At 36.1% G+C, this 11,135-nt stretch overlaps 15 annotated features.

The window, feature by feature from the left end:
* Positions 1-406: part of a mobile genetic element that runs on past the window's edge.
* Positions 407-1,163: 757 nt separating this feature from the next.
* Positions 1,164-3,044: a dispersed repeat.
* A 1,010-nt stretch (positions 3,045-4,054) lies between these two features.
* Positions 4,055-7,878: a mobile genetic element.
* Positions 7,879-7,931: 53 nt separating this feature from the next.
* Positions 7,932-7,961: a tandem repeat.
* A 124-nt stretch (positions 7,962-8,085) lies between these two features.
* Positions 8,086-8,170: a dispersed repeat.
* A 47-nt stretch (positions 8,171-8,217) lies between these two features.
* Positions 8,218-8,624: a dispersed repeat.
* Positions 8,311-8,741: a dispersed repeat.
* Positions 8,654-8,808: a tandem repeat.
* Positions 8,756-8,808: a tandem repeat.
* Positions 8,809-9,222: 414 nt separating this feature from the next.
* Positions 9,223-9,401: a dispersed repeat.
* Positions 9,397-9,400: a direct repeat.
* Positions 9,401-9,564: a long terminal repeat.
* Positions 9,401-11,135: part of a mobile genetic element that runs on past the window's edge.
* Positions 9,411-9,467: a dispersed repeat.
* Positions 9,468-11,135: part of a mobile genetic element that runs on past the window's edge.

Genomic DNA, 11,135 nt, shown 5'->3' on the forward strand with positions numbered 1-11,135 from the left:
GATTACTAGGCTTTAAATAGCAAATAAGGCTGCTATGCAATGCAAATTAAATAAAAGAAAGTAGTTACAGGAGGAGGGAGTCCTAACAGCTAAGGAAGGCCTTTAATTAACTACTCTAACTAAGTTTAGGGCGCGTAGTAATAGTAAGAAGGTAAAGAAGCGAGTACGCGCTAAAGGAGGGGAAGTAACCTAAAGACGCTGTACAAAGTACTACAACGTTAGACATAACTTACGTACATATAAGAAGGCTGTAGAAGATATTTTTAAATAATATTATATACTATACTACTGTATATAAGGCTAAAGTAGGCTAATGTAAGCTATAATAGGGTAGAGGTTTAGTGTGGTCTTAGTAGAGTAATCCGCTTACCTGTTTAATCTACTTACTTGTAGAGTACGTTAGTATAATAGCTTAATAGACTAATAATTAGAGAATATATCCCAAGACTTGTACAAATACTGGGCCTTAAAAAAGTATGTTCTAGATTTATCTAGTAAACAAGACTCTATCCTGTGCCTTAGCTGCTAAGTTTAGCGTGCTTATATTATATCTTAGCATACCGTATTATATAAGGCGTCTGTCCCTAAGCTAGCTTAATAGATTTAAGGTGTAGCGTACGCTTCTTAAAGTATCTATGCTAGTTATATGCGTCCTATTTTAGCATAAACGCGTCCCTTTATTTAGTCTAGGAGTGCGGAGCTGCGCTAAGCGTTGTGCTGGCCTAAATAGCAGCATTTGCAACACCACAGCAAATATAGAGCCAACCAGTTAAGTACTGGCGCAAACTAACCCTATAGATGTGCCTGCAGACTAGGCTTCCCTTGTAGCCACCAAAGAATAGATATCCTACCATACCCGCTACTACTAGGAGCACAGACAACCTTTAATAAACGAGAAGGCTTAAGGCCAGCAATACCTTACCCCACCTAAAAAGAAAGCTCTTGTTGCTTTTACATTATAGATAGGTGCAGTTAGGACTTCTATATGTGTTAAGTATATACCTACACTTGCCTTTTGCATTACTAGCTAACGTGCTACCAACTAACCCTCCTAACTACTAAACAAGAATTAGTCTCAGGTCTTCTGTTGCCGCCACCTACAGCTTAAATTAAGGAATAATAGGCCTATAATGTAGGAGCGTTATAATAATAGCATATATAACAAGGTAACGTACCCCACAGACGAGCCGGTCACTGGACGAGTCGGTCACTTTTGCCAAGCCCCTACCAAACTACCCTTCACATACTAATGCCTTCTTAACAACACTATTTAGACGCGTTAAAAGAAGCTTAGATACAGCTTGCGCTTTAGGCTCTTAAACAAGACGCGAATCTCTCTTAGTAACGCGCTGCAGCTATCTACAGAGTCTCTTAAACAACACTAAGCAACTAACACGCAGGACAACCTTTACGCGCTAATTCTATAGCCAACTTACAGAAGCTAGACAATAATAAGAAGAAGGTGATTGTTAAACATGTTCTTAAGCTAGACGCGCGAGGGTTTTCCTCTCAGCTCTTAGATGTGGCTACTATAGCCAATTCTTTGCGCGCTAAGCGTAATCTAGGTCCTGTTAGCGCAAACTGGCCTAGTACGTTTGTTAAGCAGCACCTAGAGCTTATAGTTAAGTTTAATTGCAAGTACAACTACAAGAGAGCCCTCTATAAGGATCCTAAGGTTCTACAGAGCTAGTTTAGCCTAGTAGCTAACACTAAAGCTAAGTATAGTATCTAGGATAAAGACACATACAACTTTAACAAGACAGGCTTCATAATAGGCCAGATCTCCCCAGGAGCAGTTGTTACAGCTTCAGAACAACAAGGTCGGCCAAAGGCTGTCCAACCAGGCAACTGGGAGTGGGCTACGGCTATAGTAGGCATTAATGCCAAAGGATAGGCTATTCCTGCCTTCCTTATCTTTAAGGCCTACTACCACCTCTCTGCCTGGTACAAAGAAGAGGATCTGCCTTAAGACTGGGTTATTGGAGTCTCTGATAACGGCTGGACTACTAACAAGCTTGGTCTGGACTAGATAAGCCACTTTGACAGGCATACAAAGGAGCGTACTGTTAGCACCTACTGTTTGCTTATTATTAATAGTTATAAGAGCCACAACTCTCTTAAATTCTAGCAGTACTGTAAGGATAGCAAGATAATTACTCTTTGCTTGCCTTTCTACTTATTACACCTTACACAGCCTCTTAATGTAGCTTGTTTTGCTGCTTTAAAGAAGGCGTATAGGCGCTAAGCCAAAATACTTATACATAACCAGATTAACTACATTATAAAGACAGAGTTTCTACTATACTTTATACGCGCCTACAACGCTGCAATTACTTCTAGGAATATCTAGGGAGGGTTCTGAGGCGCTAGACTGGTCCTGTTTGACCTATAACAGGTTATAAGCAGCCTTAATATAAAGCTGCGCACGCTATCACCACTACTACCCGTCAACAACAAGCTCTGGCAGTCGCAAACCCCAAGCAACACCCTTAAACTAGGGTCGCAATCAACGCTTGTGAAGACGAGGATTCAGAGGCATATAGATAGCTCGCCTACCTCTATAGTTAAAGCGTTTAAGAAGGTCTTAAAGGGGGCAGCTATAATTGCGCACAAGCTAGTGTTGGCACAACAGGAGATTGCTAAGCTTTAAGCTGCTAATAAGGCAGCTATACAACAAAAATTACACAAAAGAAAGCAGGTTAAGAAAGAAGGTACTCTAGTAGTTAAAGAGGGCTAGCGATTAACAGCCCTAAAAGAGTTTAGGGCGCGTTGTGATAGTAAGAAGGCAAAGAAGCAGGTGCGCGCTGAAGTGGGTGAGCCTTCCTAAAGGCGCTGTGGACGGTGCAGTGAGACTAGATATAACGCGCGAACGTGTAAGAAAGAGGTAGAAGTAGTTTCTAAATAATATTACAGACTGTACTGCAGTTTGTAGTGTTAATTTAGGTTATTTTAGGTTATAATGGGGTGGAGTTTGGTAGGGGCTTGGCAAAAGTGACCGACTCGTCCGGTGACTGGCTCGTCTGTAGGGTACGTTAGTATGTTAGTTTAATATAATTAACGAGGAACTCTGTAGACTAAATGTCTTACTAGAGAACGTATATAATATAGATAAGACAGGCATTATGCTTTCTATGCTTAGCTCTGTTAAAGTTCTTATAGGTAAGGATAATAGACAGGACTATAGAGGAACTAGCACAAAGCAGACAATAGTAACCGCTATTAAATGCGTGTTAGCACGCAGTAAGTATCTTAATCTAATGATTATCTGGCCTGCGTCTACTTACAGGAGTAACTAGATAACACACCCTACTTCTAGATAGTTTTACAGTCTCTCTAAAACAGGTAATAATAACTCTTTTATCAGCCTAAAGTAGATTAAATAAGTCTTTAACCCTTAGACTAAAATTTGTGCTAATAGGAAACTACAGATACTTATCTGCAATAGCTTTAGAACACATAAAACCCTTAAGATTATTAAATTCTGCCTAGAGAACAACATTATTCTATATAGACTGCCCTCTTATATATCTTATAAGACACAGCCCTATATTATCTTAGTTTTCAGGCCATTAAAGATAGTGTACTAAGATGAAGTTAAGCGCTGCTACTGTAGAGGCCTAACAAATGTTAATAAAGAACATTTTACTGCTATATAAAGTTGCGTAAGAGAAAGGGGATAATAAAGAGGAATATAATTATAGATTAGGCAAAGACTAGCCTGTTTCTGTTTAAGCTTTTAAGGGTTCTTTGTAATCTTATAAAGCCAGACGCTCTACTAATTATTTAGGTACCCTACAAAGTTAAAAGTACACAGAGTAGAGTAATTCAGACGCTAGTAACACCTATGGCATTAGAAGCCTTAACGTAACTGCTTACCTTTATTAAGTAAGATTCTTATAATAATAAGCTATACAAAATGCGTAGTTACAGATTAATCTAGAAGCTTACTAACACCGCTAAAAGGTCTATTACTTAATAAGCCCTTAACTAGAATTACATTAGACTCCTTAAGGCTGCTAATAATAAGGCTAGAACTTGCTAAAAAATAAGATCTTGTTAAATGAAAGGTATTAGAGAAATAGGTTAGGCGATATACCTGCCAAGAAACTGTGTAGAGGCCCCTACTAGAACCTAGATAAGATAAAGATCACCCTTACATAGAACAACAACAAAATTTCAATACATTATTATTAACCTATTACTATTACTATCTAATCTAATAATTAAGAGTCTTACTGCCGCTACAATAAGCGCTAATAAAAAGCAAAATAGCGACTAGCCAAAGCTAGAGGGACGCGACGGTTATTCTTACCAACTTAAGCAACTAGGTCTCCTAGTACTACTAACTTAAGATTAAGTGCTAGTTGCAAGATATATAGCTGCTAGCAGACCCTAAAGAGGTGTAACTCTAACGCATACAACTAAAGGCGCTACTACCTCTAGAGGTTACGTAATATAAACTAGTAATAAGTATAAGTAACACCTTACCTATGTTATTATAGACTATCTAAGTAGGTTAAAGTAGAATGTGCAGAATAACACACAAAGTAATAGACATATTAATAACTACGCTGCAAACACCTATAATTGTAATATAGGTATTAGACCTCTTAGAAAAGAGATAAGAGGTATATAAAGAACATTATAAAGACTATAAGCCTTACCTTAAGTTATACAAGATACTTAAGAAAGACTATTAAAATAAGAATAGTAAAATATTAAGAACAGTTAAGTATATTCTTATAACAGTAACACTATATCTACAGCTAAGCTACTACGTAGAAAACAGAACGCTGCACAAATAGATAACTGCCCTCTAAGACACTATTAGAGTAGATATAGATAAAGAACAGGCGCAAGTATAAGAAAGATACTACGCAGCACTTAGACTAATACAAACAACTGCAAATTAGGAGACATAGCTAAGTAAATATAATTAGACAGTAACTTAAGCTAAGACCCTTAAGGTAGCTAAGGTTATGCAAACATAAGCTGTTATTAATAATTTTCTAGGCTCTGTATCTAAGATAGCATTAACCTAGACTACAGCATTCTAAGGGCTAGGATATAATAAGAAAGCTATTAATAGAAAAAGAATAATAAAACTCTTCTATAATTATATAAGCCTTTAATATCTACTAAGAGGGAAGCCTAAGAGCACCTTTATCGTAGGAGAGGCATTATACGCAGTAAGCAGTAAATCTAACTTAAACCTATAAAGGGACGCCTTTGGTAGAGAGCTAAGAGCCCTATCTAACAACAATTATTAAGGCTAGGGAAACTCTAGGCAAAATAAAAGAAGGATAGATAGCTAAACTGCTAGAACTAAGTAGTTCCTACAGAGGAATATAGTAAGAGCTGAAGATATATGTCCTGCCTGTAAACAGTATTATAATATATCTAACTACTACTATATAAATACAGCTAAGGCACCTAAGTAGTTTAAGCTAAATAGAGGTGTTACAAAACTAGTACAGTATAAGCTTAAATATAACAGTGACTTATAAAAGAGAATATAGGTAATGTCTTAAGGGACTAACTAACTGCAAATAATAATAGTGTCTTAATTAATTACTCTACACATTAAGACGTCTTAAACACTAGACAACATTATTAAGTAACTAGATAGCTAAGAAATTTCTTAGGTTAATAAAGGTAGTATAAAAGCAGCATCTAGTGTAAGTAATTAAGGATATCTATAAAAGAAGGTATTTCTCCTAGATTCTAGCTTAACTACGTATATCTGTAATAACCTCTTAAGACTTAGAGATGTATGCCAGCTGGTAATAGAAGACTATATCTAGACTAGGAACTCTAAGGTCTAGATATAAGGATATAGTACTGTTAATATATTAGCAGAGGGATCTTAAGGCAAATAAGTACTACGCTTAGATAATGTTGCATAGTGCCTAGATTTCCTCTGTAACCTAGTATTATTTAGGCTACTCTAAAGACAAGGAATATAGTAGGATAACTAAGAAGATCTAATAACGCTACGCTAAAGAAACAGCAACATTATAGCTATCCTAATAGAAAGCTTTAGATAGTAGGTTATTAAACAACTAAATATAGCTATAGCAGCACTCTATATGCGTATAAATTATAATTTAAGATTACTATAGAGAGTAACAGCTATAATATAGCATAAGAGGCTTAGACATCTAGGACTATCTACAATTAAGCACCTTGTGTATTAATCTAAGGGGGTAAAGATTAAAGGTATTACAATAGTGTAATATAACATATATAGATAGTTAAAATTAAAGTATTAAATATAAAAAACCCTATAATTAAATAACAAAGGCTTAGGCAAACAAATAGCTATAGACTTCTATAAATACAAAGTAGAAAGCTTTAATAAGGAAAAGAGTTAAATATATATTACCTGCTAACACTCTTAGTACGTCTAGGACTTCTACTTTAAGGACAACAGGCCTGTAAGATCTATTATCTGTCTACTTAAGATCTTTATCTTGTTCTTAAAGAAACAGTTTAATATTATAGTTAAGGTAATTAAGACATATAATAAAATTGTTATAGTTAAATAAGAGGTAAAGAGATAGTGCACGCCCCTCTTAATAAGAATTAAGCCTTCTACTCTAGACACATAAGCTTTAAATAAAGGAGCTAAATACTTAGGGGGTGTAATAAAAGAGAAGGTACGCGTAATTTAACTAGACGCAAATCTACTATAGGAACAATAGCTAGAAACTACTAGAGCAGTAGGATACCTATATAATTAGACCCTAAATTATCTAAATGAGTAGAGATTACTGTATAAAATATTCTTTACGTACACAGCTACTATAAATAGCATAGTTACTAGACCTTAAAAACTAAATTAGGCTTACCTAAGAGTATATCGATGCAAGGCATTTACTATAACTAATAACACCTATTAAGGAAAATTAAGGCTACAAAGTCTAGACCTAAAGGTATAGATTAGATACTTAGTAGGATACCAGTCTACTAACATATACTAAATCTAGGTCCTATTAATATCTAAAGTAATTAGCACCTGTAATCTAGTGTTTAAGAAAGAAATAATATTTAACAGCAAAATAGAGGATATTATAGATAACCTTATACACAACATATTAGAGGAAATTACAACTTAGATTAGTACAGTTAAACTCCTAGCTATATAGAGCTATATATCTAAAACTAAACCGTTCTATAAGAATAAAACAATATAGGAGAATACTCTGCGTGCTAAACAACCCTAATATTACTAAGGCAGGAAGATTGTAGAGGCATACCTAACGCCTCTACTAAATCCTCTGCTAGCAGTATTCCTAACTAAATAGATAAGCTATAATAAGACAACAGACTAACTTAAACAAGACTAAGGAACATCTATAATAATGCTGTAGGCAGCTGCATTTATAGCAGGCGCTAAGGCAGGACACCTTAGTTAATATAAAGGAAAACCTTTTAATAAAGCTTAATTAAAGAGGATTATAGCAAAGGGATTTAAACTGCATTAGAACAAACTTCTGCTATTACCTACAGCGTACTTAAAGCTAGAGGAGCACCCTCTCTACAAGATGTTTAAATAAGCAGAAAACAAACACCTATAAAGCTACAAACAAATAGAGTTATAGACTAAAGTTCTAGCAGCTCTAGTTTAGAAGTCTAGCTAATAAATACTTAACTGTATATAGGTCTATATATATAAGTTTAATAAACACTACTACCTTAATAGGTATAAAGTAAGGCTTGTAGTTAGAAAAGACTAATAATATAATATTATGTTATAAGACACGTATATAGCAACACTTAGAGGCTAATTACTTAGAATACTAATAGCAATTACTGTAAAATATAATCTTAAACTAAAATTATAGGATGTTATAAATGCGTTTGTCTATACAGCTACAGTGGCAAAAGGGTAGGGGTTAGGTAGGGGTAGGGTACATTAGGTGATGTACCCCTACCGTACCCTACCCCTACCCACGCTAATTCTATGCTAAGAGGGTAGGGGTAGGGTAGGGTCCATATAGGGTAGGGGTAGGGGTAGGGTAGGGTCTACATGGGGTAGGGGTAGGGGTACGCTGGCAAAAGGGTAGGGGGTACCCTGGGGTTGGGTAGGGGTTGGGTACGGTCTGCACGGACTAGGGGTAGGGGTAGGGCAGGGGTAGGGTCCACATAGGGTAGGGGTAGGGTAGGGTCTGCACGGATGTTGGGTAGGGGTAGGGTAGGGGTACCTCTAGCGTAGGGTAGGGGTAGGGTATGGTCTGCACGGACCAGGGGTAGGGGTAGGGTAGGGTAGGGTTTAGGGTGGGGTCTGTAGGGAAGAGGTAGGCCTAAGTAGGGCCTGTAGGTGTCAGCGTCTAACTCTTTAACTAAAGCAGTTATTGCAAAACTTTGTACTACAGAAATGTAGAGCAAAACAAGCGCTTTTAAACAGTCTATATTCTGTAAGATTCTAATTAAAACTAGTAGAGTTACAGCAGTTGTTGTGTAAGTCCTGGTTCGTTACAGTGTAGGCCTACGTAAGAACTGCTCTAGCTCTACTAGTTTTAATCGGAATCTCACGGTATATGGACCGTTTGAAAGCGCTTGTTTTGATCTATATTTCTGTAGTACAAAGTTTTGCAATAACTGCTTTAGTTAAAGAGTTAGACGCTGACACCTACGGGCCCTACTTAGGCCTACCTCTTCCCTACAGACCCCACCCTAAACCCTACCCTACCCTACCCCTACCCCTGGTCCGTGCAGACCATACCCTACCCCTACCCTACGCTAGAGGTACCCCTACCCTACCCCTACCCAACATCCGTGCAGACCCTACCCTACCCCTACCCTCTTAGCATGGAATTAGCGTGGGTAGGGGTAGGGTAGGGTCTACATGGGGTAGGGGTACAGGTAGGGTAGGGTCTAAATAGGGTAGGGGTAGGGGTTAGGTACATTACGTAACTACATATCTGTCCTATTAATGTATTTTCTATTTTAATATTTTAGTTGTTAAGCTTTAAACATTATTATAGACAATTATTATAAGTAGGTGTTTTTCTTTATTAGTAGCTTATTTTATATAAACATTCTATAAAACCCTAGTTCTCTCTTTTTCCCCTCTTATAATATATAATTTTTTAGCAGAAGGCACTAATAAGCCTCTAGTAGTATTACTTTGTAAGAGCTACATCCTTTAGCTAAATAGTAACTTACTTTGCATAGATAGCGTTTATGTTTATATCTTTAAATATTAGTTTTATATTCTTCTATAAGAAACTAACATATACCTTTAAAGACACTAATAAGGAAAGATTTAGCAGACTTCTAAAGGGCCTCTAGAGGGCTAGCCTGGAACTAAAGATTATTCCTTAGTTAAAGGGCAACTTCCTAAACTAAGCGTAAGAATAGCATCTTAGGTATTAATAATTTAGTTAACCTCTAGTTGTTAGATAACCGACCTTGCCGAGCCAAGTTAGGGGTTTGGGGTTAACCTCGGTTAACTTAGGGGCTAGCGGCACACACACATAAAATGAGCCATTAAGACAGATAATTATTAATTAATTACCTTTTATTATTATCTTTGCACATTAAGCATATTATCTGACAATTAAGAGTCTTACTAATACTACTAAAATACCCTTTTAATATATTGCTATTAACTATGCGCATTTTAATAATAATTCTTATAGATTACATAACCTACACATCTTAGTTACATTAACTGTAGACCTGCTGCGCCTCTCTAGACGTATAGGAGAAGATAGACCTAAACTAGACTATCCCTCTAAGGACTAAGCTACAAGTACCTAACGCCCTAGACATTACTAACTATAAGAGGAGGCCAGCCCTTAGTAATAATAAATAAGGAAACCCTTAGCTTCCTAAAGTCCTATCTGAACTATTAGCTAACAGCCTAAAGGCATAGAAGGAAGATAATAACTATTAGAAGAGCTGCCTTAAATCCTATAAGATAGCGGATAGAGACTACTATAAGGAATAAGCTAACCTAGACAAGGTAGTAATGTTTATCTAAAGCTTAGTATTACCTTACCTTATAAAGAACTACTGCTAACTAGGTAAATTAATTTAAATATAGCTTATTAGCCTTAAACCCACAGTTAGTATTAATGCTAAAGAAGAACAATTACGCGCACGCTACTAATACCTAGTAGCCCTTAAACTAATAAGACAACTTAGGAGCTAGGATACCTAGCTCCTTAAGTATAATTATGCTGCAACTAACGCTAGAATAGAAGGTATTACTAAAATATATAATATATAAGACACTGTCTAAGACTTCTTAGATTTAGTAATAAAGATAGCGCTAACCTAGGTAATAATATTCTAAGACTATAGTAGATAAGAACAAAACATAACTTATAAAGAAATAATAAAACGCTTCTAAGAGCATATAAGCAAGTACTACCCTAAGGGGAGATAGTAAAGAGGCGCCTTTGCTGCAGGGAACAACTTAACTCTTACTACTAGTAGTAAATCTACCCTAGACACTAACAGGGACGCCTCTTATATTGTTAAAGATGTATTATCTACTCCTACTACACAGGGGAGTTAGGGAAGACCTTATTAAAAACAGAAATTTAGTTAAATAACTATATCTAAGCAGTCCCTAAGAGGGGATACAGCAGCAGCTAGAGAGGTAAAATGCCCTACTTGTAGACAACGCTATAGACTAGAAGATTGCTACTATGTCTATAAAGATAAAGCACTAGAATAGTTTACCCTATGCAATAGAATTACTAAGATAGTATAATTTAGGATAGAACAAAATACTAACCTTTAAGATTAGGTTAGATCTGCAAAACAAGCTTACACTAAGACACTAGCTATTAAGACATCCTAAACACTAGAGGCACCTCTAGGATAACTACAGAGATAGAAGATATTAATAATTAATATAAGTCTAGTTAAAGAATTATACAATATAGAGCTACTAAGCTACCCTCTTAGGAACTTCTTTATCCTTAACTTATAATTAACTATCTATATTATAAACAATAAGGACTAGATATAAGACCTTACTCTACCTATATTAAACAACTACCTATAGGCAGGAAACTCCTAGGTATAGATATAGGGATATAGTACTGTTAATCTCTATCTATTAAACATAAACTAACTAACTACTCTTAACCTACACAACGTAGCATAGTGCCTAG

This window comes from Ascochyta rabiei, chromosome 8 (assembly GCF_004011695.2).
Source record: "Ascochyta rabiei chromosome 8, complete sequence".
Taxonomy (NCBI): Eukaryota; Fungi; Ascomycota; class Dothideomycetes; order Pleosporales; family Didymellaceae; genus Ascochyta; species Ascochyta rabiei.